Genomic DNA, 21,667 nt, shown 5'->3' with positions numbered 1-21,667 from the left:
AATGAGATACCATCTCACACCACAGAGACTGGCCCACATCCAGAAGAACAAAAGCAACCAGTGTTGGCGTGGATCTGGGGAGAAAGGAACTCTCCTTCATTGTTGGTGGGAATGTCGACTGGTGTAGCCCTTTTGGAAAACAGTATGGAAGCTTCTCAAAAAATTAGAAATTGAGCTCCCGTTTGACCCAGCAATACCACTTCTGGGAATATATCCCAGAGAAGCAAAAGAGTAAAGTAGAAATGACATCTGCACTTATGTGTTCATTGCAGCACTGTTTACAACAGCCAGAATCTGGAAAAAGACCCGAGTGCCCGAGAACAGATGACTGGCTAAAGAAACTCTGGTACATCTACATAATGGAATACTATGCAGCTGTTAGAAAAGATGAAGTCATGAAATTTGCATATAGGTGGATCAACATGGAAAGTATCGTGTTAAGTGAAATGAGTCAAAATAGCAGGATAGACATAGAAAGATTGCACTCATTTGTGGAATATAAAGTAACAGAATGGGAGACTAACACCCAAGAACAGTAGAGGTAAGTACCAGGAGAATCACTCCATAGCTTAGAAGTAGATCTTGCATGCTGGGGGAAAAGGCAGCTCAGATAGAGAAGGGACCACCAAGTAAAGGGTTCTAGGAGGGCCTGTTCAAGATGGGAGATGCAGGCTGAAAGTAGATTATAGACCGAACATGATGGCCACTTAATATCTCTACTGCAAACCACAATACCCAAAATGAGAGAGAGAGCTTAAAGGAATGCCCTGACACAGAGGCAAGGTGGGGTGGGGGGAGGATGGGGTGGGAGTGGTGGGAGTGGTGGGAGGGATGCTGGGAACATTGGTGGTGGAAAATGGGCACTGGTGGAGGGATGGGCACCTGACCACTGTATGACTGAAATGTAAGCACAAAAGTTTGTAAGTCTGTAACTGTACCTCACGGTGATTCACTAGTAAAAAATTAAATTAAGTTAAAATAAAATAAAAATAAAATAAAATACCAAATTAAATGGTATTGGCCTAATAAATGCAACTGGGTGTGTTCATATCTTTGGTTTTATAAAGTGTGAGAAGAGATACTAGTACTTCGTTGAAAGCTTTGTAAAATTTATGAGTGAAAGCATATGGGCTTGGACCCTTGTTTTTAGAAATACTTCTGATCATTATTTACATTTCTTCATTTGTGATTAGTCTTATTAAACCATTTCATCCTGATTTTATTTGGAAAATTATATGACACTAAAAATGTGCCCATTTTTCTATGTTGTTTAATTTTTTGACTATGGATATCCATAAGAATACTATCTTTTGTATTTCTGCTTTGTATATCATAAACTCACTTCTCTTTGTGCATATATGTTTTCTGGGTATTTAATTCTTCTTTATCTATGAGCCTAGTTAGGGATTTGTTGATTTTATTTATTCTTTCAACCAGTTCTTTGTTTAATTGGTCTTCATATTGTCTTTTGTTTCAGTTTTACTTTCATTCTAGTTTTCATTATTTCTTTTTCCCTAATGATTTTTGTTTTTTATACCCTTTTAATTCCTTCAGATGTAAAGTTACTTTACTTGAGATTTTTCTTGTTAAGTGATATGGAACTTTCTCTGTCTCTCTGTCTCTGTCTCTGTCTCTCTCTGTGTCTCTATCTCTCTCTCTCTCTTTGCCACACCTGGCAGTTCTCAGGGGTTACTCTGTGCAGGAATCACTCCTGCTGAGCTCAAAGGACCATATGGGATGCCAGAGAATGAACGGGAAGGCACTCGCCCTACCTGTTGTATTTTCTCCAGCCCCAGCTGTATATTACTCTCTTAATACTACTTTTGCTGCATTCCAATAGCTTCTCATAGTTTTGTTCCTTTATTCTCTTTATTTTTGTTGTTCTCCAGGTAAGTTTTTGTTTATCCTTTGAGTTCGTAATTCACTGAATAGTTATTTGGAAACATATTGTTTAGTCTCCAGTTGTTTGAAATATTTCAGCTTTTTCTTTTTGGCATTAACCTCTAGTTTTATATCATGGTTAATAAAATATATGCTTTATCTTATTTCAGTATCCAGATATATGTTGACTTTTTCTGTGTTCCAACATTTATATATCGTTGAAATTGTTTCATCTGTACTTGGAATAATAGTCATTTCTATTCAGATAGAAGTTTCTCTATATGTATACATTTCAATATATATTTCTCTCTATATATAGATATATATATCGAGTCCTTTGATCAGTCAATTTGTTGAAGGTAATTTTTGTCATTAAAGATCACTAGAAGCACAGCTTTTTGTTTTATGTTGTCTCTTGATATAAGATTTGTGTTAAGATTGTCTTCCGTGCTCGCTTCGGCAGCACATATACTAAACTTGGAACGATACAGAGAAGATTAGCATGGCCCCTGCGCAAGGATGACACGCAAATTCGTGAAGCGTTCCATGTTTTTACCATTTGTTTTTTGTGTGTGTGTGGCAGTTTAAGTTATTAGCTTTTAAAATCAGTACTTTTTAATGGAAACAACTTGACCAAAAATCTGTCACAGAATTTTGAGACCCATTAAAAACAAAGTTTAATGAGAAAAAAAAAAGATTGTCTTCCATTATTTGTTTCTGTCAATATATACCTTCAGGTATGAATACCACCACCTAAAGTACCTCTTAAAGAAGTAGCATACAAAACTGTTGGCAGATGACTGGGTTAAAAAAAGCATGTATATATACATGGAGGAACACCACTTTGTGATTAAGAAATAAGTAATTTGTTTCTACATTGATGGTGTGTTAATAATTGTGGATTTGGGGACCCAAGCAGCAATGCACTTGCCTTGCACACTGCTAAACTGGGTTCAATCCCAGCACCTCATTTGATCCTCCAAGCCTGCTGGTGCTTGTAAGCCCAAGCAACATTAGGTGGGGCCTCAAAGGCTTTAAAATATAAAAAGTAACTGTAAATATATTGGGATTTGTAAATATATTGGTTTACCAGTATTGGGTATGCATATATCATGGATCAATCTCTTGAGCTTTATGTAGTGTACATTTTGTTTCTTATTACATTTTCCACTGAAAATATCTTATCAGAAATTAAATAGTAATTCTTGTAATTTTATCTACATTATTGTCTTGGAATGTCTTATGTCAGTTTAAACTGTGAGTCTATGATTTTCTTTAGGTCTAATGTGTTACTTTTGCATGCATTTCATAGACAGACCCTGCTTTTTTCTTTACTTTTTTTTAAATTTAGTTACGATGAAATACAGTTACAAAGATATCATGATCAGGTTTCAGTCATACAACATTGCATCATCCATCTCTCCACCAGTGTACAATATCCCAAGTATCCCTCCCCCACCACCCCCTCCAACTTCCCTCTCTGGCAGGCACTTTCTCTCTCTCTGTGTCTCTCTGCCTCTGTCTCTCTATGTCTCCTATGTCTCTCTTTCTCTCTCTCTGACTCTCTGTCTCTGTCTCTCTCTGTCTCTCTGTCTCTCTATTTCTGTCTCTGTCTTTGTCTCTGTCTCAATCCTCCTGGCTCTTGTTTGCTTTTCATGTGGCTGACCAGGGTTCAATTCTTCCATCCATCTCAGAGAGCCCGGCAAGCTACCGAAAGTATCCCACCCGCATGGCAGAGCCTGGCAAGCTACCCTTGGCATATTTAAACTGCCAAAAACAGTAAGAACTAGTCTCACAATGGAGACATTTTTGGTGCCCGCTAGAGCAAATCGATGAACAACGGGACGACAATGCTACAGTGCTACTTTTTAACGTACCAAGTCACTTGGTATATTTTTATTAATGAGTTCAGGCAATTTACAATTTGACTATTGATATATGTGACTCAATCCTGTTCTACATTTTGTTTTCTTGTTGTTTTGTATTTCTGGTGTATCAGTTTGTGTATGTGAATGTGAATGTGAGTGTGTATGTGTATATGTGTGTGTGTGTGTGTGTGTGTTTCCACCTGCTTGTTTATTCGCATGTTTTCCCTGGAGATTTTTGCAGATTCTACATTTTATTTTTCGTCTAAGTACTTCTCTATTTTTTTTGCAGTTCAGATGATTGCATTAAATTTTCTTTATCTAAAATAAGTTTTCTTGTGTTCAGCTTTCAACATATTATCTGAGTAAACAGATACTCTTCTTCTCATTAATGTTTTGCTGTTATTGTTCTTGGGTATAATTTTTGTTCTGCATTTCTAATTATCAACATGCTCAGGTTTTTTAGTTGTATCTTCTTTTTTCTTTTCTTTTTTCTTTCTTTTCTTGGAGAATAACTCTCTTCACATTTACTGTAGATAAAGTCTGTGGGCGTGAATTCCATTAACTTTTATTTTTCTGAAAAGGCCTTTGTTTCCCATCATATTTTAAAGATAATATTTCAGGGTAGAGGTTTGTAGGCTGGCAATGTTCAGCTTTTGGTATTGTAACCATATCATTCCATTCTCTCCTAACCTATAGAGTCTGCTCAAAATTCTGATCTAAACCTTATTTCTGGAGTGCCTTTGTTTATTATATACATGCTTTTCCTCATTGTAACATTTAATATTGTTGTTGTCATTGACTTTTGACAATTGTACAATAATTATATTGCTATGTCTTTTTACATAGAGAAATTTAGGCATTCCATTAGCTTCATGGATATCTGTGATTATTTCTTTAGATTTGAGATGCTCTCAGGTATTATTTCTTTAAATGACACCTCTGTTTCCTTCTCTTTCTTTACCTTCTGAGACAGCCATTAACCTCTATTTTCTTTGATGAAGAATTTGTTCTGATGCTGAGTATATTTTATAAGATTGGGAATCTTTTGGCATTAAATTTGGAATCTTAAATTTCATTAATTTCTTAAATTTTAATATAGTTCTTCTAAATTTTTGTTGGATTCTCCAATTACGTGTCATGAGCAATGGTCTCTGGAGCTAAAATTTCTCTTTTAGCAGAAAGCTTCTCTTGTAGCATAAATGCTTCTCTTTTAGCATCTCTAGTTTTTGTTCCTAGTTTGCCTTTTTCCTAGGTGAGTGTTTTATTCTCTTACCATTAAATAATCCTATAACTTTAGTTTGAGGATTTTCCTTGTTTATTTCAGAGGTTGGCTGGAGAAGAACGAGAACATGAGGACCACAGCCATAGTATTGAGATAAACCTAAATTGAGGATCCTCTGCTAGAAACTCTCCCACCCAGTCAATTTGTGACCAGAGCCTTCCACAGCTCCTTCTCAGTATGGCATGCTTTCCTCCCCTTCCGAGGGAGAAGAGAAAGGGGCTCTGCCGTCAGAGCTTCCACAAACTAGACTTTTTTAAAAACCTTTTTATTGAATCACTGTGAGTTATACCCTTACAAAGCTGTTCAGATTGGATTTCAGTCATACAGTATTGCAACACCGGTGCACATTTCCCATCACCTCCCACAAGCCAGACTCTTAAGTTCTGTGCCCAGACTCGGTGCTCAATAAACACACAGCATTTCATCCCCACAGAGATCACAGGTACCAGTGTGGATAAAGCAAAGCATTTGCCTTCAGCTGATTTCCCTGCCAGCAATTACTTCCACTCTTTTCTTCTCCTCTCTCTGTTCCACCATCTCAGAAAGCAAATAATGACCGACCTTAGGGAGAGGGGGGGAAAAAGCAACCCTGTAGGTAAATCCAGAGAAGTAAGCAATGAACTGGTGAGATTGTTCAGTCTGGTTTTCTTGGTTGAAGAAGCTAGACAGCAATGAGCCATTTCAACATGCTGTAACACCTCCATTTATATTTTTTAAAGTTTAAGTTAGAATCACCAACTGGAGTGATAGCACAGTGGGTAGGGCGTTTGCCTTGTATACGGCCGACCCAGCTTTGATTCCTCCATCTTGGAGAGCCCAGCAAGCTACCAAGAGTATCCCGCCTGCACATCAGAGCCTGGCAAGCTACCCATGGCATACTTGATATGCCAAAAAAATAACAACAAGTCTCACAATGGAGACATTATGGGTGTCCGCTCAAGAAAATCAACGAACAACGGGGACGACAGTGCTACAGTGTTACAGTGCTAATTTAGAATATTGAAGGTAAAATCTAATGGAAATAAATAATATAAAGAATATTTAATGTCATCAACTAATAGAAACTTTAGTTTTAATATAATTTTTAATATTTCTGTGTACCTAATCAGATTTTCATTTATACCTAAAAGTTCAAGTTCTCTTTCATAAGACAGAGTTAACAGGAATCATAGTTAAGTGATATAATTTATTGAAATGCAGGGTATTTCAATTATTGTAAAACAAACCATATCATAAAATGTTCTTCACAAAATTGGCTAAGTTTGATAGGTCTTTTTAAAGTTTCAGGGGTTTTTTTTCTGCAATAAATCTGTTGCCCTGGTTTATGAGAGAAAATAGAAATTTTTTTTCTATAATGGTTTTACGTACCGAAGTATCACAATTCTTAGAAATTCTTCTCGCTCTGGCTTTATGCTTTAGAATATGTTGTAATGGAAAGAAAAGCTGCCCATCTATGTCTCTCACCTGCTTCAAGTCCCAGTTCAAGTCTGACATTCTGTGAGAGCCCTATTATTAGCTTTTTCCCAGTAATTTTTTCCTTTGTTGAAAACTGAAATGAGGTCATTGGCTGTGATTCCAGAAGCCACAAGTATTAACAGGGAGAGTAATGGGACTGGTCCGTTGGCTTCAGAGAGCAGAAACCAAGAAACATCTTCCAATCAGTAGGCAGCGTTGAAGAATTTCAGTTGATGACCTGCTCAAAGCTTATTCCATTTTTTTCCTCTTTTCTCAACATTATTTTAATTATTCATCCTATGCTGAACTCTAATGCTAATCCTGAGAAGTAAGCCATTATGGACATAACAGTCCACTTCTAATAATCTTGATTTAAGTTTGGTGAGAATTATTCTCAGCCAAAAATAAATACTGTAATAAAAACTATATTACATATTTTAGGGTAGGGGGCATTTTCTGTTTTTTCTTATTGCCTATAGGAGTAATGAAGATAGTTGCCCCATTTTGTTACTAGCTGTGTCTTGCAACTCTGAAAGAAGTCAATCTAAGAAACCAACTAAGAAGGGATCGAGTTAGCCACAGAGAAACAGAAATCTTACCATAGCTCTTACAGAATAGTTTGTTATGAGTTGTCTCAAGGAAGTCTCATTGAATCAAATGTATATAGCCTTTCTTAATGTGTAACCCCCCAGGACTAAGGTATAGTTTGAGAAGTTTTCTTGCTTTTCCCACAGAAAAATCAACTAAGAACTAGAAATCAATCTGAATATCCGTGAAATGAGGACTCTAACAGACTCTTAATTTATAGTAATTATTAGGAAGAAAAATAATGCATGCTAACAGAACAAAGCATTAAGAAAGAAAAGCAAACACTGAATGATTTGTTAAATGGAAGCAAATTGCAGAAAATTGTAGCACTGTAGCACTGTCCTCCCTTATTCATCAATTTGCTCAAGCGGGCACCAGTAACATCTCCATTGTGAGACTTGTTACTGTTTTTGGCATAGTGAATATGCCACAAGTGGCTTGCCAGGATCTGCCGTGCGGAAGGATAATCTTGGTAGCTTGCCAGGCCCTCTGAAAGGGATGGAGGAATCGAACCCGGGTCAGCGGCATGCAAGGCAAACGCCCTACCCGCTGTGCTATCGCTCCAGTCAAGCTTGTGCAGTCCAGTCATTCATCATGCTAACAACATCAAGTCTGTTCTACCTAATAGAACTCTTAAAACAACTTTATGGTTTACTGTGCTGGGTAACACTTACAGGGATGTCTGTCATTGAACATATTGAACAAAATATGCTAGATATGAAGCATAAATAATATTAAAATGGAAATTTTACATGGTCTACTTATTCCATCTTGAGTATTTTCCCCAATATACCAAAATATAAATTATATTTGTGTGTGCCAATCCATATATATTGAGGCATTATTTAGTATTTGCAATAGTCAAGAACTAGAAATAGCATAAATGCTTTATGTTGATAAGAGACTAAGTTAATTTTGTCTCCATCTGAAATATAGCAAGATTCCATTTTATTCATGTTGATTTGGGCAGGAGTATACTGAAGACTTTCTATGCAATAGGAAGTTCTCTCCTACATCATAGGATAATGCCTTTAATTCAGCTATATTTTTCTTTTTTAAAATTTTTTAATTCATTTTTTAAAATTTATTTATTTTTGAATTAGTGAATCACCATGAGGGTACAGTTACAGATTTACACATTTTTGTGCTTGTGTTTCTCTCATGCAATGGTCGAGAACCCATCCCTCCACCAGTGCCCATTCCCTCCCACCCCCCAATCCCATCTTCCCCCACCCCACCCTGCCTCTGCGGCAGGGCATTCCCTTTTGTTCTCTCTCTCCAATTAGGTGTTGTGGTTTGCAATAGGGGCATTGAATGGCCATTGTGTTCAGTCTCTAGTCTACTTTCAGCACACATCTCCCTTCCCGCTCATGGTCTCCAACCACATTTTACTTGGTGTTCCCTTCTCTATCTGAGCTGCCTTTTCCCCCATCATGTGAGGCCAGCTTCCAAGCCATGGAGCCAACCTCCTGGTACTTATTTCTACTATTCTTGGGTGTTAGTCTCTACTCTGTTATTTTGTATTCCACAGATGAGTGCAATCTTTCTATGTCTGTCTCTCTCTTTCTGACTCATTTCACTTAGCATGATACTTTCCATATTGATCCACTTATATGAAAAATTCATGACCTCCTTTTTTCTAACAGCCGCATAGTATTCCATTGTATAGATGTACCAAAGTTTCTTCAACCAGTCATTTGTTGTAGGCACTTGGTTTTTTTTCCAGATTCTGGCTATTGTAAACAGTGCTGCTATAAACATTTAAGTGCAGATGTTATTTTGACTATACTTTTTTGCTTCTCTGGGACATATTCCCAGTAGTGGTATTGCTGGGTCAAATGGGAGCTCAATTTCTAATTTTTTGAGAAGCGTCCATATTGTTTTTCAAAGGGCTGAACCAGTTGGCATTTCCACCAGCCGTGTAGAAGGGTCCCTTTCTCCCCACATCCTCTCCAAAAGCGATTGCTTTTGTTCTTTTGGATGTGTGCTAGTCTCTGTGGTGTGAGGTGGTATCTCATGGTTGTTTTGATCTGCATCTCCCTGATGAATAGTGATGTAGAGCAATTTTTCATGTGCCTTTTGGCCATTTGTATCTCTTCCTTGGGAAAGTTTCTGTTCATTTCTTTGTCCCACTTTCTGATGGGGTTGGATGTTTTCTTCTTGTAGAGTTCAACCAGTGTCTTATGTACCCTTGATATCAACTCCTTATCTGATGGGTATTGGGTGAGTATCCTTTCTTATTCTGCAAATTGTCTCTACTAAGAAACTCTTAGAAACAATAGACTCGTACAATAAAGTTGCAGGCTATAAAATCAATACCCAAAAATCCATGGCCTTCCTATATGCAAACAATGAGACAGAGGAAAGGGAGATGAAAAAAGCAATCTTACTCACAATACTGCCCCAGAAAATCAAGTACCTTGGAATCAGCTTAACCAAGCTTAAAGGAGCTCTACAAAGAAAACTATAAAACGCTACTCCATGAAGTAAAAGAAGACATGAGAAAATGGAAACATATCCCCTGCTCATGGATAGGGAGAATCAACATTGTCAAAATGGCAATACTCCCCAAAGCATTATACACATTCAATGTGATCCCTATAAGGATACCCATGACATTCTTCAAAGAAATGGATCAAGCAATCCTGAAATTCATATGGAACAACAAATGCCCACTGATATTTAAAACAATTCTTGGGAAAAAGACTATGGGAGGCATCACCCTTCCCAACCTTAAACTTTACTACAAAGGGGTAACAATTAAAACAGCATGGTACTGGAACAAAGGCAGAGTTGCAGACCAATGGAACAGGGTGGAATATCCCTACACACAACCTCAAATGTATGATCATCTAATCTTTGATAAGGGAGCAAGAGATGTGAAGTGGAGCAAGGAAAGCCTCTTCAACAAATGGTGCTGGTACAACTGGACAACCACATGCAAAAGAATGGGCTTAGACCTCGACCTTACACCATGCACAAATGTCAGATCAAAATGGATTAAAGACCTCAACATCAGACCACAAACCATAAGGTACATTGAAGACAAGGTCAGCAAAACCCTCCACGATACTGAAGCTAAAGGTATCTTCAAAGATGACATGCAATTGAACAACCAAGTAGAAACAGAGATAAACAAATGGGACTACATTAAACTAAAAGCTTCTGCACCGCAAAAGATACAGTGATCAGAATTCAACTAATTTTTTTAATGTGGAAATATGACCTTTTTTTCTTTTAATTTTATTTTATTGAATCACCATGAGATACAGTTACAAGCTTTCATGTTTGAGTTACAATCATACAATGTTCAAACACCCATCCCTCCACCAGTGCACATTCCCCACCACCAGTCTACCCAGTATACCCGCCCTCCCCCACACACACATCTCCCTGGAAGACAATTTCTCACATACTCTCTCTCTACTTTGGGGAATTATGATTTGCAACACAGATACTGAGAAGCCATCACTTTTGCTCCTTTATCTACTTTTAGCACACATCTCCCATCCCTACCGATCCTTCCAACCATCATTTTCTTAGTGATCCCTTCTCTGTTCTAGCTGCCTTCTCCCCCTGATCATGAGGCAGGCTTCCAACTATGAAGCAATCTTCCTGGCTCTTGTGTCTTCTGTCCTCGGGTGTCAGTCTCATGTTATTCCACAAATGAGTGCAGTCCTTCTTGGTCTGTCCCTCTCTTTCTTAACAGCTAATTTGAAAAAAAAAATACTTACATTCAAACTAAAAATCAGCATAGTATAAAATCAAACACATTTAAGGAAATGATAAAAATTTAAGCATTTTACAAAGCCAAACCAAATGCTTCTGGGTAAATAACCAGTAGGAAAATAATCTACGGCCGACCCGGGTTCAATTCCCAGCATTCCATATGGTTTCCTGAGCACTGCCAGGGGTAATTCCTGAGTACAGAACCAGGAGTGAGCCCTGTGCATCGCCTAGTGTGACCCACGAAGAAAGAAAGAAGAAAAAGAATTGGTTTTTTAAAAATTAAAAAATAATAAAAATAATCTAATTTTTTTCATTCACTTTTGGTTTCTGGGCCACCACCTGTGGTCCCTGCAGGTGACCCCTGACTTGGGGACCAGGGGTTATTCCTGGTGGTGCTTAGAGCACTAAAAATTTCTGGAGATATAACTCAGGCCTCCCATAGAAAACCTATGCTCCAGCCATCTGAATTATCTCAAAATCCCCAGAAATAATCTTGGAATAAGGATTTTCTATAACTAAGATTTTTCTAGAGCTGAATTCAAGCATTCAATTATTTGTGTTTTTAAGAGCTGTATTTCAAAAACAACAAAGCTTTGCTTTGACTGGAGTTAAAATGAGATATGGCCAAGTTAGTTCATACTGGATTCTATCCCACCTTTTGAAAAATAAAATAAATAAATTTATAGAAAAAGAAAAACTCATCAACAGAATTTTCTTTATCTTCCCCTTTTCATTTATCCTATTTTTTGAGATATTTATCTATAAATATCCTGTATGAATGGATGCTAGTCACACGATGCTATTTAAACTTAAATAAAACTGAATAAAAGTTAAATAAAACTTAAAGTTGTCTTCCTCGGTCTCAAAAGCCACATGTTAAATATTCAGTGGATAAACGGTCTAGTAGATACTCTATTGAGCAACACATACACAATATTTTTCATAGCAGGAAATTATGAGGCACAGTCTTGGTAACACAAAAAGTAATAGAACTCTTTGCCATAAAGAAAATTATGTGGAAACATGCTGGGGGAAGCAATTTGTTTAGAAATACACCTGCTGCTTGGGATTTGGTTACAAAATGACTTTACCTTTCGTGTGCCTACCAGCAAAACTGAATCAAATCTGCTTCTCAGCTGGGTGATTGCTCCCTTAGCCATGTCCTGTGTTGATCTCACAGTCATTTCCCATTACAAGAACAATCTTCTCCTCCCCCCGCCCAATAATTGGAATTTTAAGTGCTTTGTGTGCTTGTTTTGAGTTTTGCAGCCATCTCAGGTACTCGGGTCTTACACCTCACTCCGTGCTCAGGGACCACTTGTGGTAGCCTCAGGGAAGTGCATGCAGTGATGCTTGCAAGTAAGCACCTTGAGCCCTGTATTATCGTTGCAATTCTACTTATTTTTATTTTATTTTATTTTTGCTTTTTGGTCACACCCAGCAATGCTCAGGTGTTACTCCTGGCTATGCACTCAGGAATTATTCCTGGTGGTGCTCAGGGGACCATATGGGATGCTAGGAATCGAAGCTGGGTTGGCCTCATGCAAGGCAAATGCTCTACCCACTCTGCTATCACTCCAGACCCCTTAATTTATTTTTTTAACTTCAGTTTTTCCCTTGTTCCCTAGCTTCCCTTCCCAAGTTTGAACCAGATAAGGGTGTGTGCTTTATCCCCGGGACACCTCCCTCTTATTTTTCTTCATATCCATATTCAGTATCTATTACTCAGAATTTGGGGACAAAATGTGAGTAAGAATGGAATGGAAATGGGAGTAACAAATTACCCATCATGTAGGTGAAAGGAAGTAGCTTAACTTCTGGCTTAGACAGATTCTTCCTATAGATTCTTGGTCATCTCTCCTTATGTGGCAGTTTTTACCTAGGTATGGTATGTATGTGTGAAGTTTTATTCTTTGTGCCTAAAATTCTCCTCATCTAGATGCGTGCCGAAAGTAGATAAAGGAACAAACATGATGACCTCTCAGTGTCTGTGTTGCAAGCCATAATGCCCAAGTAGAGAGAGAGTATGGGGAATATTGTCTGCCATGGAGGCAGGGGGAAGGTGATAAAGGGGGGTATAGCCGGGATATGGGTGGTGGGGAATGTGCACTGGTGGAGGGATAGGTGTTTGATCATTGTGTGATTGTAACCCAAACATGAAAGCTTGTAACTATCTCACAGTGATTCAGTAATTTAAAAATAGGTATATAAATAAATAAATAAATAAATAAATAAATAAATAAATAAAATTCTACTCATCCCTAAGGTCTTCTCCACAAGGGAACTTATCTCTTTCATCCTCATTACCGTACGTCCTCAGACACCGAACACAGACATCCTCAAAGACAGTCAAGTACTTCCTTTTGTTTTTCCATAGGAAGGGAGAAAAACAGAAAAGTGGATAGGCTAAAAAATCTCCACTCACCTAGGCTAGTACATGAGTGTCTGAAAATTTCACAGCAGATGGGAAAACACTCCACATAATTTTTATGTGTGTGCACAGAAATTCACTGAAAAGAAGTGAAAGTCAAAGAGGTATTTGGAGTTCATGGGGTTATAAATGCTTTAAGAAAAAGAAGGTTTGGAGTTCAAGGATGATAAATCATAGGGAAATGACTAGAAAATATATGGGGTAACTAATGGAAGATAAGACTATTTTGAAGTATTTTGATGTCTAATATCTTCGCAACTGTATCTCAAGGTCAATGCTCCATTTGTTCTGATAAGATCTGCTCTTCTCATCCTAGGGAAGTGGGGGTTGAATATGGGGAGGGGAGGAGCTTCCTCAAAGGGTTGTGTTTGCTCTGCTTTTAGGCAGAAAAAGGGAAGGATAGAGAATTCTCTTTTTCAATTGCCTTTAGCTCAAAAATATTTCTTATGTCATAGTGGTATGTTTAGGGGGTGGCATATTCTGATACCCCACCATCAGAAGGAAGAGAATACTCTTTAATTCTGCAGTTAAGTAAATATCCGAAGGAAAGAAAGAGGGTATCAATCACCCTGTTTTTAAATCACCTCCAGGGGCTGTGTAGGGCACTTGTCTTACACACAGCCAATCAGGGTTCTACCCTTGGCACCCCATATGGTCTTCAGAGTCCTGCTAGAAGTGACCCCTGAGCTAAGCCCCTTTCACAACTGGGTGTGGCCAAAAAAAACAAAACAAAAATCACCTCTAATCTTCATAAAGATTTATTGATGTTGACTCACTTGGCTCCATAAATGGAAAAGCCACTGTCTCCTCCAAAGGTAAGGGAGGAAGGAACCTCCCGCCATAAATTATGAATGTAGTTCTCCTTGCAGCTCTGCTGTAGCAGAAATAATGGAGAGAGATTGGGTAACTTCTGGTTGTAAGAACAAAGGCCACTTAGTAAGGCCTGTGAGCTATTAATGGCTTAAGAATACTTAGTGTCTTGTTAGGAGAAATGAAGTCATGAAATTTGCTTTTAAATGGATAGACATGGAGAGTATCATGCTAAGTGTAATGAGCCAGAAAGAGAGGGACAGACATAGAAGGACTGCACTCATTTGTGGAGTATAGAATAAATAACATGAGGCTGACACCCAAGGACAGTAGATACAAGGGCCAGGGGGATTACCCCATAGCTGGAAGCCTGCTTCATGAGCAGAGGGGAGAAGGCAGATGGAATAGAGAAGGGATCACTAAGAAAATGATGGCTGGAGGAACCAGTTGGAATGGGAGATGCGTGCTGAAAGTAGATAACGGACCAAACATGATGATCTCTCAATGTATGTGTTGCAAGCCATAATGTCCCAAAGTAGAGAGAGAGTATGGGGAATATTGTCTGCCATGTAGGCAGAGGGAGGATGGGAAAGGGGTGGGGGGTATATACCAGGGATATTGGTGGTGGGGAATGTGCACTGGTGGAGGGATGGGTGTTTGATCATTGTATGATTATAACCCAAACATAAAAACTTGTAACAATCTCACGGTGATTTAATAAAATTTTTTTTAAAAATACGTTCACAAACTTTACATAAACAATTGAAATTTGAAAAAAAAAAAGAATACTTAGTAACTTATGACTTCAGTGTCGGGTTTTAGCCACAAACCCGAGACAAAAGTCAAATTCCACATCTCCTCTATATATGTAACAGACATTAAAATCCGCCTTAAATTTATGCTTTAAATATTCCTTTCTACCACAGTGAAGAATATTTTTAGTCATTTGGCTTTATGTTCTAGAACAGCTTCTAGGTCAGGATAAGTAAAACCTTATCTCTTGATCCATGGAATTTTTCATTCTTAAATCTGTTTACAGTCAACATGGTTAAAACCCTCTATCTAATTTATCCAGATAGAAAGATAGCACAACCAATCCATTTTTACAATGAGCATCTGGAAAGAATTTTAACTGTGTTCTATGAGATAGAATCAGCCAAATGCTAAGAAAATGATAATAATGTCTATATCATTGGATTTCATGAAGAATTTAGAAGAGTTCTTAGTTTACGGTAAACCTAAACTCTTGAATATCCTGATTATTTGAATATTGAAATAAATTTATGAGCTACCGTTCCTCTAGAAATTCTAAGCATAGACTTGCAAAAGACTCCAGAAAATTTTAGCAATACGTTTTCATTCATTCTGAGATTCCTGCCTTTCAATTGGAGTGCTAATTTAGAGAATTTGTTGATTGTTTCTCTTGACTCTTTTGAGTTTTCTTTGCTTCACCCCTTGGCCTCAAGTAGTTTTGCCACACACAGACTCTTATCTATATTCATGTGAAGACTCTGTTGCTATTACCAACAGAAGCTTTCCAAAGCTGTCTCCTTCAGGTGAACTTTTCTTTAAATCAAGATATGTTTGCCAAACTATACTCTATGTTCTTAAGAGATATCACTGTATCACTGTCATCTCATTTTCCATTGATTTACTTGAGCGGGCACCAGTAACATCTCCATTCGTCCCAGCCCTGAGATTTTAGCATCTCCTTACTCATCTTTCCCAACAATTGGAGGCTCTTCAAGGGTGAGGGGAATGAGACTGTTATTGTTACTGTATAAAATATTGATTTAATAAATTTACATATTTCAATATAATGACCACTGTAGCAATAGTAAACCTCTAACACAAGACACAGTAATTATCATCTTTTTAGGGGTGAGAACAATTAAGATCTAGTCTCAAGGAAACTATTTTATAATACAATATTGCCGATTGTAATTACTATCTGTGGATTAGATTTTCAGGACTTGTTTATATACTAGTTGGAAGTTTGTGAAGTTAAACATCTTCCCTTCTCCATGTACCTCCTTGTAGCCATCATTTATGTTTGGTTTTAGAGGTAGGGTGTTTTCTTTAAAATCCACATACGAGTGACATCAAACAGTATTTGTCTTTATCTGACATCTTATTTAGCTTAATGTTCCATGCACTTTTGCCATTTTGGCTTACTCTGTTTCTCAGTCCATCTCCTCCACTCAGGAAAACCATCAATATTCACCTCCCTTTGCCATGACCCGCAAATTCTCTGAGGCTATCAAGCTGGTCAAGCTGGTCAATCTTAAAGCTCACTTCATTTCTGTCTCCACAGAGATACCTGTTCTTTATCATATTATGTCCTATGTCTCGATACATCATGGTTTGGTGTACTATGCCCTGAATTTATTGCTGAAGGAAGAGAGTAAGTTCAGTTCCCCGCTTCAACAAAAGCCCTCCCTCCTTGATTTCAGACAAGAAAGTTAATTTAACTATGTGCACTGGAAAAAACCTTGCAATCAATTCTAACTGATAGACGTGAGATCCTTAATTACCTCATTTCTGATCCTATGCAATTCAACAAATGGTCAGTTTCACTTCTGCCCCAATTTAACAGTAACTGACATTGAGGAAGGGTCCCTCAACTGACCCTTGTTTTTCCTGTTCAGACTAGGAAAACTCTATCGGGTACAAATGCTCTCTGAGTAGGATCTCTAAGGTCTAATAGAAAAAAAATTACATGCAAAGGAGACACTAGCAGAAATTCATCAAAAAATAATGTTTACATTAAAACAGCAACAATTTTTAACATTGTACATCATTATAAACTTTGGTCAATACCATTATATGTGTTTCAAGCCAACAGCTTTATAAGTCAACGTATTTATAGACTACATCACTTTCAACACCAAAAATCTTTCCATTTATCACATACAGTTGACTCAAATTCAATGGACTTATCCACCTACCTTTCTGGCTCCCATTCTAATAACTAATATCCTGTTCTTACATTGAAACAGCTTGCTTTTGCTTTGTTCTTTTGTTTGTTTGATTTCTTTATGTTCTGTATGTGAGTAAACCATATAGGGTTTTTTTTAATATTACTTACTTCAGTAAGCAAAATATACTCTATCTCAGCCTGTCCTGTTCAAACTGCAGGATTTTATATGTTTTATACCTGAATAGTATTCATTTGTTTATAGATATCCACATATCCTTAATCTATTTGTTTCTCAGTGGACATATAACTTGTTTCCAACTCTTGTCAAATGTGAATAAAGGAGCAATAAACATGGGAATACATATATCTCCAAATTATAATTGATTTTTCTTTGGAAAAACATCCAGAAGTTGGACTGCAAGAACATGACATTTCTATCCCTAGTTCTTTAGGATGTCTCCATACTGGCTTCTTAATAGCTACAATTTACATGCCCACCAGTAGTTAAGTACGTGTAATTTCAAGATCCCTTGTCCTGTACAATTTGTCATCTTTTTATTATTCTTTTATTTAAAATAAGCACTATTAATACCTTAAACATACAACATAAACACTATTTCATGGTACAACCATGGGCACTTCAGTTTCCATGACTTCTTCTTTCACATCCTAAGCCCTCCCTTATTATTTATTATTTAGTCATGGAAAAACACAACTCAAGGTCTCTATGGTCTTTGAATATGGTCAGACCCGCCGTTACTCAGATCTACTGAGTACCACAAGGAGCCTCAATACATCAGCCCATACCTCCATGTTCTGATCACATACTCTCAATAGTACCTTTCAACCCTGCAGTCACAGAGATGAGTGAACAATTAAAGCTCAGGTGACTCATCAAGAAAGATGCCTGACCCCGGCCGCCGGAAGTCACGCCCTCGACCCACCCTCGGCGCCATCTTGCCACACTCAGCAGAGAAGAGGCCAGGCAGTCTGATGAGCAATGCGGCCAGAGAAATGCTCCGGACCCAAAATCGGGCCAGCAGCACCGGGGATCCAGCCGGAGGAGGTGCAGCCACCACACCTTCCCCAGATGAAGCCCTGGTGACACTGAGCAGCAACTAACACGGCTCTGGGTTGCGGGACTGGAACACATCCGAACCTTTTCTAAAAACTGAAAACATACAATCTTTTAATGGAAAACCAGTTATCAAATGCTTCCTTAGTAGGGCTGTCTTTCTTGGGGGGAAACTCCAACAACAATAGTGAGTTTTGTTTTGCAATATGGAACGTAATCAAGGTAAAGAGAAAACGAAGTGAAATTCATCAGTTATACAGTTGGGGGTGGGGGGCGGGGGCGTGGGGTATACTGGGGATTTTGGTGGTAGAATATGGGCACTGGTGAAGGGATGGTGTTTGAATATTGTATAACTGAGACATAAACCTAAAAACTTTGTAACTTTCCACATGGTGATAAAATAAAAATTTTTTAAAAAATAAATAAAATATCTTCTCTCTTGAAGATTCCACAAAAAAAAAGAAAGATGCCTGAGCAGCTGCCAAAGCCAACTGTGGGTTTGAAAGCAGGTCCATGTACATACACTGGGAGTCTGTGGTCTTGAGAAGTATGGTGGAGAGAGAAATTAGAACTAGAAGAGAAACAAGTTCCTGGTGTGGAGGTCCCTAACTCAAAAAGGGGTGTAGAGCTGATATAAAGGCCCCAGACAGTGATTGTTGACTGGCTCTAAAAAGGATGCGAGGCCACTGCAAAAAGTCATATAAAGGAACCATGAGTCTAGCTTGTTGGTTTTGCTTTGTTTTGTTTTTTCACTCTCCTGCAACTGATGAGAAACTGATTCTCTATATCTAATGTAAGTTACTTAGGAAACCACATCCATAAACTTAGTAACAACAAATAAATTTTATTTAAAACACTCAGAAGTCTTCAGCAGACAGATTTTCCCGTCACTGGTCAAGTGTTTTTCTGGCAGAGAGTTAGCTAAAATAACAAGGAAAGGTCTGGGGAGCAGATTGAAAAAACAAAAATATCTAGGTTGATATACAGTGCATTTCTTCATCAAAAAAAATGTGGGAAATCCATTCTAAATTGCATTTATTTATGAGACTCTTCTATATTTATATTTTTCTTCAATCAATTGGTTCCAAGAAATATGATTCTCTTAACTGGATTTGGGAACCCAGCAGATGGCCTTGAATATAAGTGAACCCTTATGAAAGATCCTTATGCAACTATAGGATACCACAGGATGATCAAACCATGTTGCTGCCAAGGACGTTCTTCTAGTCATTTCTCCAACTCCTGGTCATGCTTCATTAGCACATAGGTTTGTTGGGAAAAAATAAAAGGGAATATTCCAGATAAAAACCTAATCTTATCTCACCAAAATAATTTCTCACTAGAGTTGTTTATACAACTTGTAACTAACTGAAAGACATTTTGTTTTTCCTTTGTGCTAACAGATATTTTTGTTTTAGAGGAACAAAAATGGGTTAACAAGAAAAAATATTAACAAGATCATTTTATTGCCTGGGGTCAGTAACAAAATTGACAGAGTAATTTAAATACTTATAAAGTTCACAAATCGAACAGGAAAGTTTATTTATATTTATCCAGGGGTGGAAAATGCCATACTAGAGATGAACTTGGAGGAAAAACAACTAACGTAAACCTTTTGCATTATATTACAGTGACAGAGAATCTCTTGTCCGCACCCTTGGCTGTCTTCCCCGGAGTCCCTCGAGAGAATGGGCTCCAGCTTCCCTTACCACCCTAAGCAGAGCTCCCGGCGGCCAAAGACCACCGGAACCTAGCCACAGCCATGTTCAAGGCCCCTCTCCACATGTTTGGACAAGCCTCACGCATGAAGGTACCGGCAGAGGAACCCAGGTGTGTGTAATCTCATCAACGGCCAACATCCAGAGACTTAAAAGCAAGCTCCCAGAAGCAATATCTTGTAGCCTACTTCTCCCTCTGGGAGAAACTAGCAAGCTACTGAGAGTTTCCTGCCCACATGGGACAGCCTTGCAAGCTTCCCATGGTGTATTCATATGCCAAAGCCAGTAACCAGCTGCATCTCATTCATTCCCCTGACCCTGAAAGAGCCTCCAATGTGGCATCGTTGGGAAGACCAAATAGAGAGAGGCGTCTAAAATCTCAGGATAGGATGAATGGAGAGGTTACTGAGACTGCTTGAGCAATTCACTGATCAATGGGATTTCGTGATCGTGATTACAGTGACACGTAAAGGCATTAGTTAAGTGTTATAACTAAATGAAAAAACATTTGAACTCCTATGTTCATCACAACACTGTTCACAATAGCTCAGATCTGGAAACAACCCTAGAATTCAAGAATAGATGACTGAATTATGCTACTACTCAGCTATAGGAAAAAACAAAATCAGGCAATTTGCTGCTACATACATGGAAGTGAAGGGCATCATGTTGACGGAAGGAGAGGGACAGATACAGAATGATTTCTCTCAAATATGGGATATAAAGAAACACAGGAGGGGAATAAAAACTGGTCAAAGACAATAGAACCTGAGGACTGTTTAGAGAACCCAACCCATGGCACAGGTGGACAGGGACCCTAGGAGGGGTCCCTGCGACATTGGTAGAGAAAAGCAGAACCTGGGAGAGTTTGATATTTGAACACCAGGTGCATGAAACCCTGTCATTAATGGTATTGTTAATCATGATATTTCAAAGAATTAACAAGTGAATAAAACTAGGAATTACATCACATCAGATAATACAATAGTGACACAAATAGATACATTATGCAGAGAAGGTACATGCTATTTTCAGAGAAGAAATATAGAGGAGGCAAGAGCTTCATCAGGAAAAAAAAATGACTGAAACAATCATCAAACTCCAATGGGTTTTCACCTAATCCTAAGTGAAATTTAAATAAATCTTACCAGAAAATGACAATATGGAGACATTATAATAAACTGTATCAAACTTTATATATTTGACTTCCACAAATTTGGGCTTGTTTGAAATTCAAAAAGAACTCCTGGTTGGGAAAAGTATAGTGAATTGATCACAGATTCTACTTTCACAGAGATTAGAGTATGCAAAGGATTTGGTCCTGAAGAGAAGTAATTATTTTAAAGCACTAAGGAAAAGAATCAAGTGTCTTAATTTTTGGAGCTAGAATTTGTTTATTTAAGAAAATTAAGGGGGCTGGAGCAATGGCACAGCAATGGCACAGGGTAGGGCATTTGCCTTGCACGCGGCAAACCCAGATTCGATGCCCAGCATCCCATATGGTCCCTTGAGCATTGCCAGGAGTAATTCCTGAGTGCAGAGCCAGGAGTAACCTCTGTGCATTGCCGAGTGTGACCCAAAAAGAAAAAACAAATTATCTGTTTTTATGCTGAAATGAAAAAATAACACTCCGTTCCTAAAGGCCGAAGCAATAGTATAGGGAGTAGAGTGATTGCCTTGCATACAGTTTTGATCCTTGGCACCATATATGGTCCCCTGAGTGCAGATTCAGGAGTAATTCCTGAGGACTGCTGGGTGTGCTCCTCCAAAAAACCCAATGGCCTTGAAATTAAAAACATTCTTCCCATAATGTCAACACTCTGATTCTTACCCCCAAATGTCTCATTTTAAAAACAAATCACATCAAGGAGGAATCTGAACTGCAAATACCATCCCAACCATATCCCAAC

At 38.1% G+C, this 21,667-nt stretch overlaps 1 non-coding gene across 1 annotated transcript; it reads left to right on the top strand.

The window, feature by feature from the left end:
- Positions 1-2,328: 2,328 nt before the first annotated feature.
- Positions 2,329-2,435, top strand: LOC129406734 (U6 spliceosomal RNA). The gene has a single exon (XR_008631193.1). It is a non-coding gene; the product is annotated as a U6 spliceosomal RNA (small nuclear RNA).
- Positions 2,436-21,667: the final 19,232 nt, after the last annotated feature.

This window comes from Sorex araneus, chromosome 7, assembly GCF_027595985.1.
Source record: "Sorex araneus isolate mSorAra2 chromosome 7, mSorAra2.pri, whole genome shotgun sequence".
Lineage (NCBI taxonomy): Eukaryota > Metazoa > Chordata > Mammalia > Eulipotyphla > Soricidae > Sorex > Sorex araneus.
This window is presented reverse-complemented; position numbering and strand designations above follow the sequence as displayed.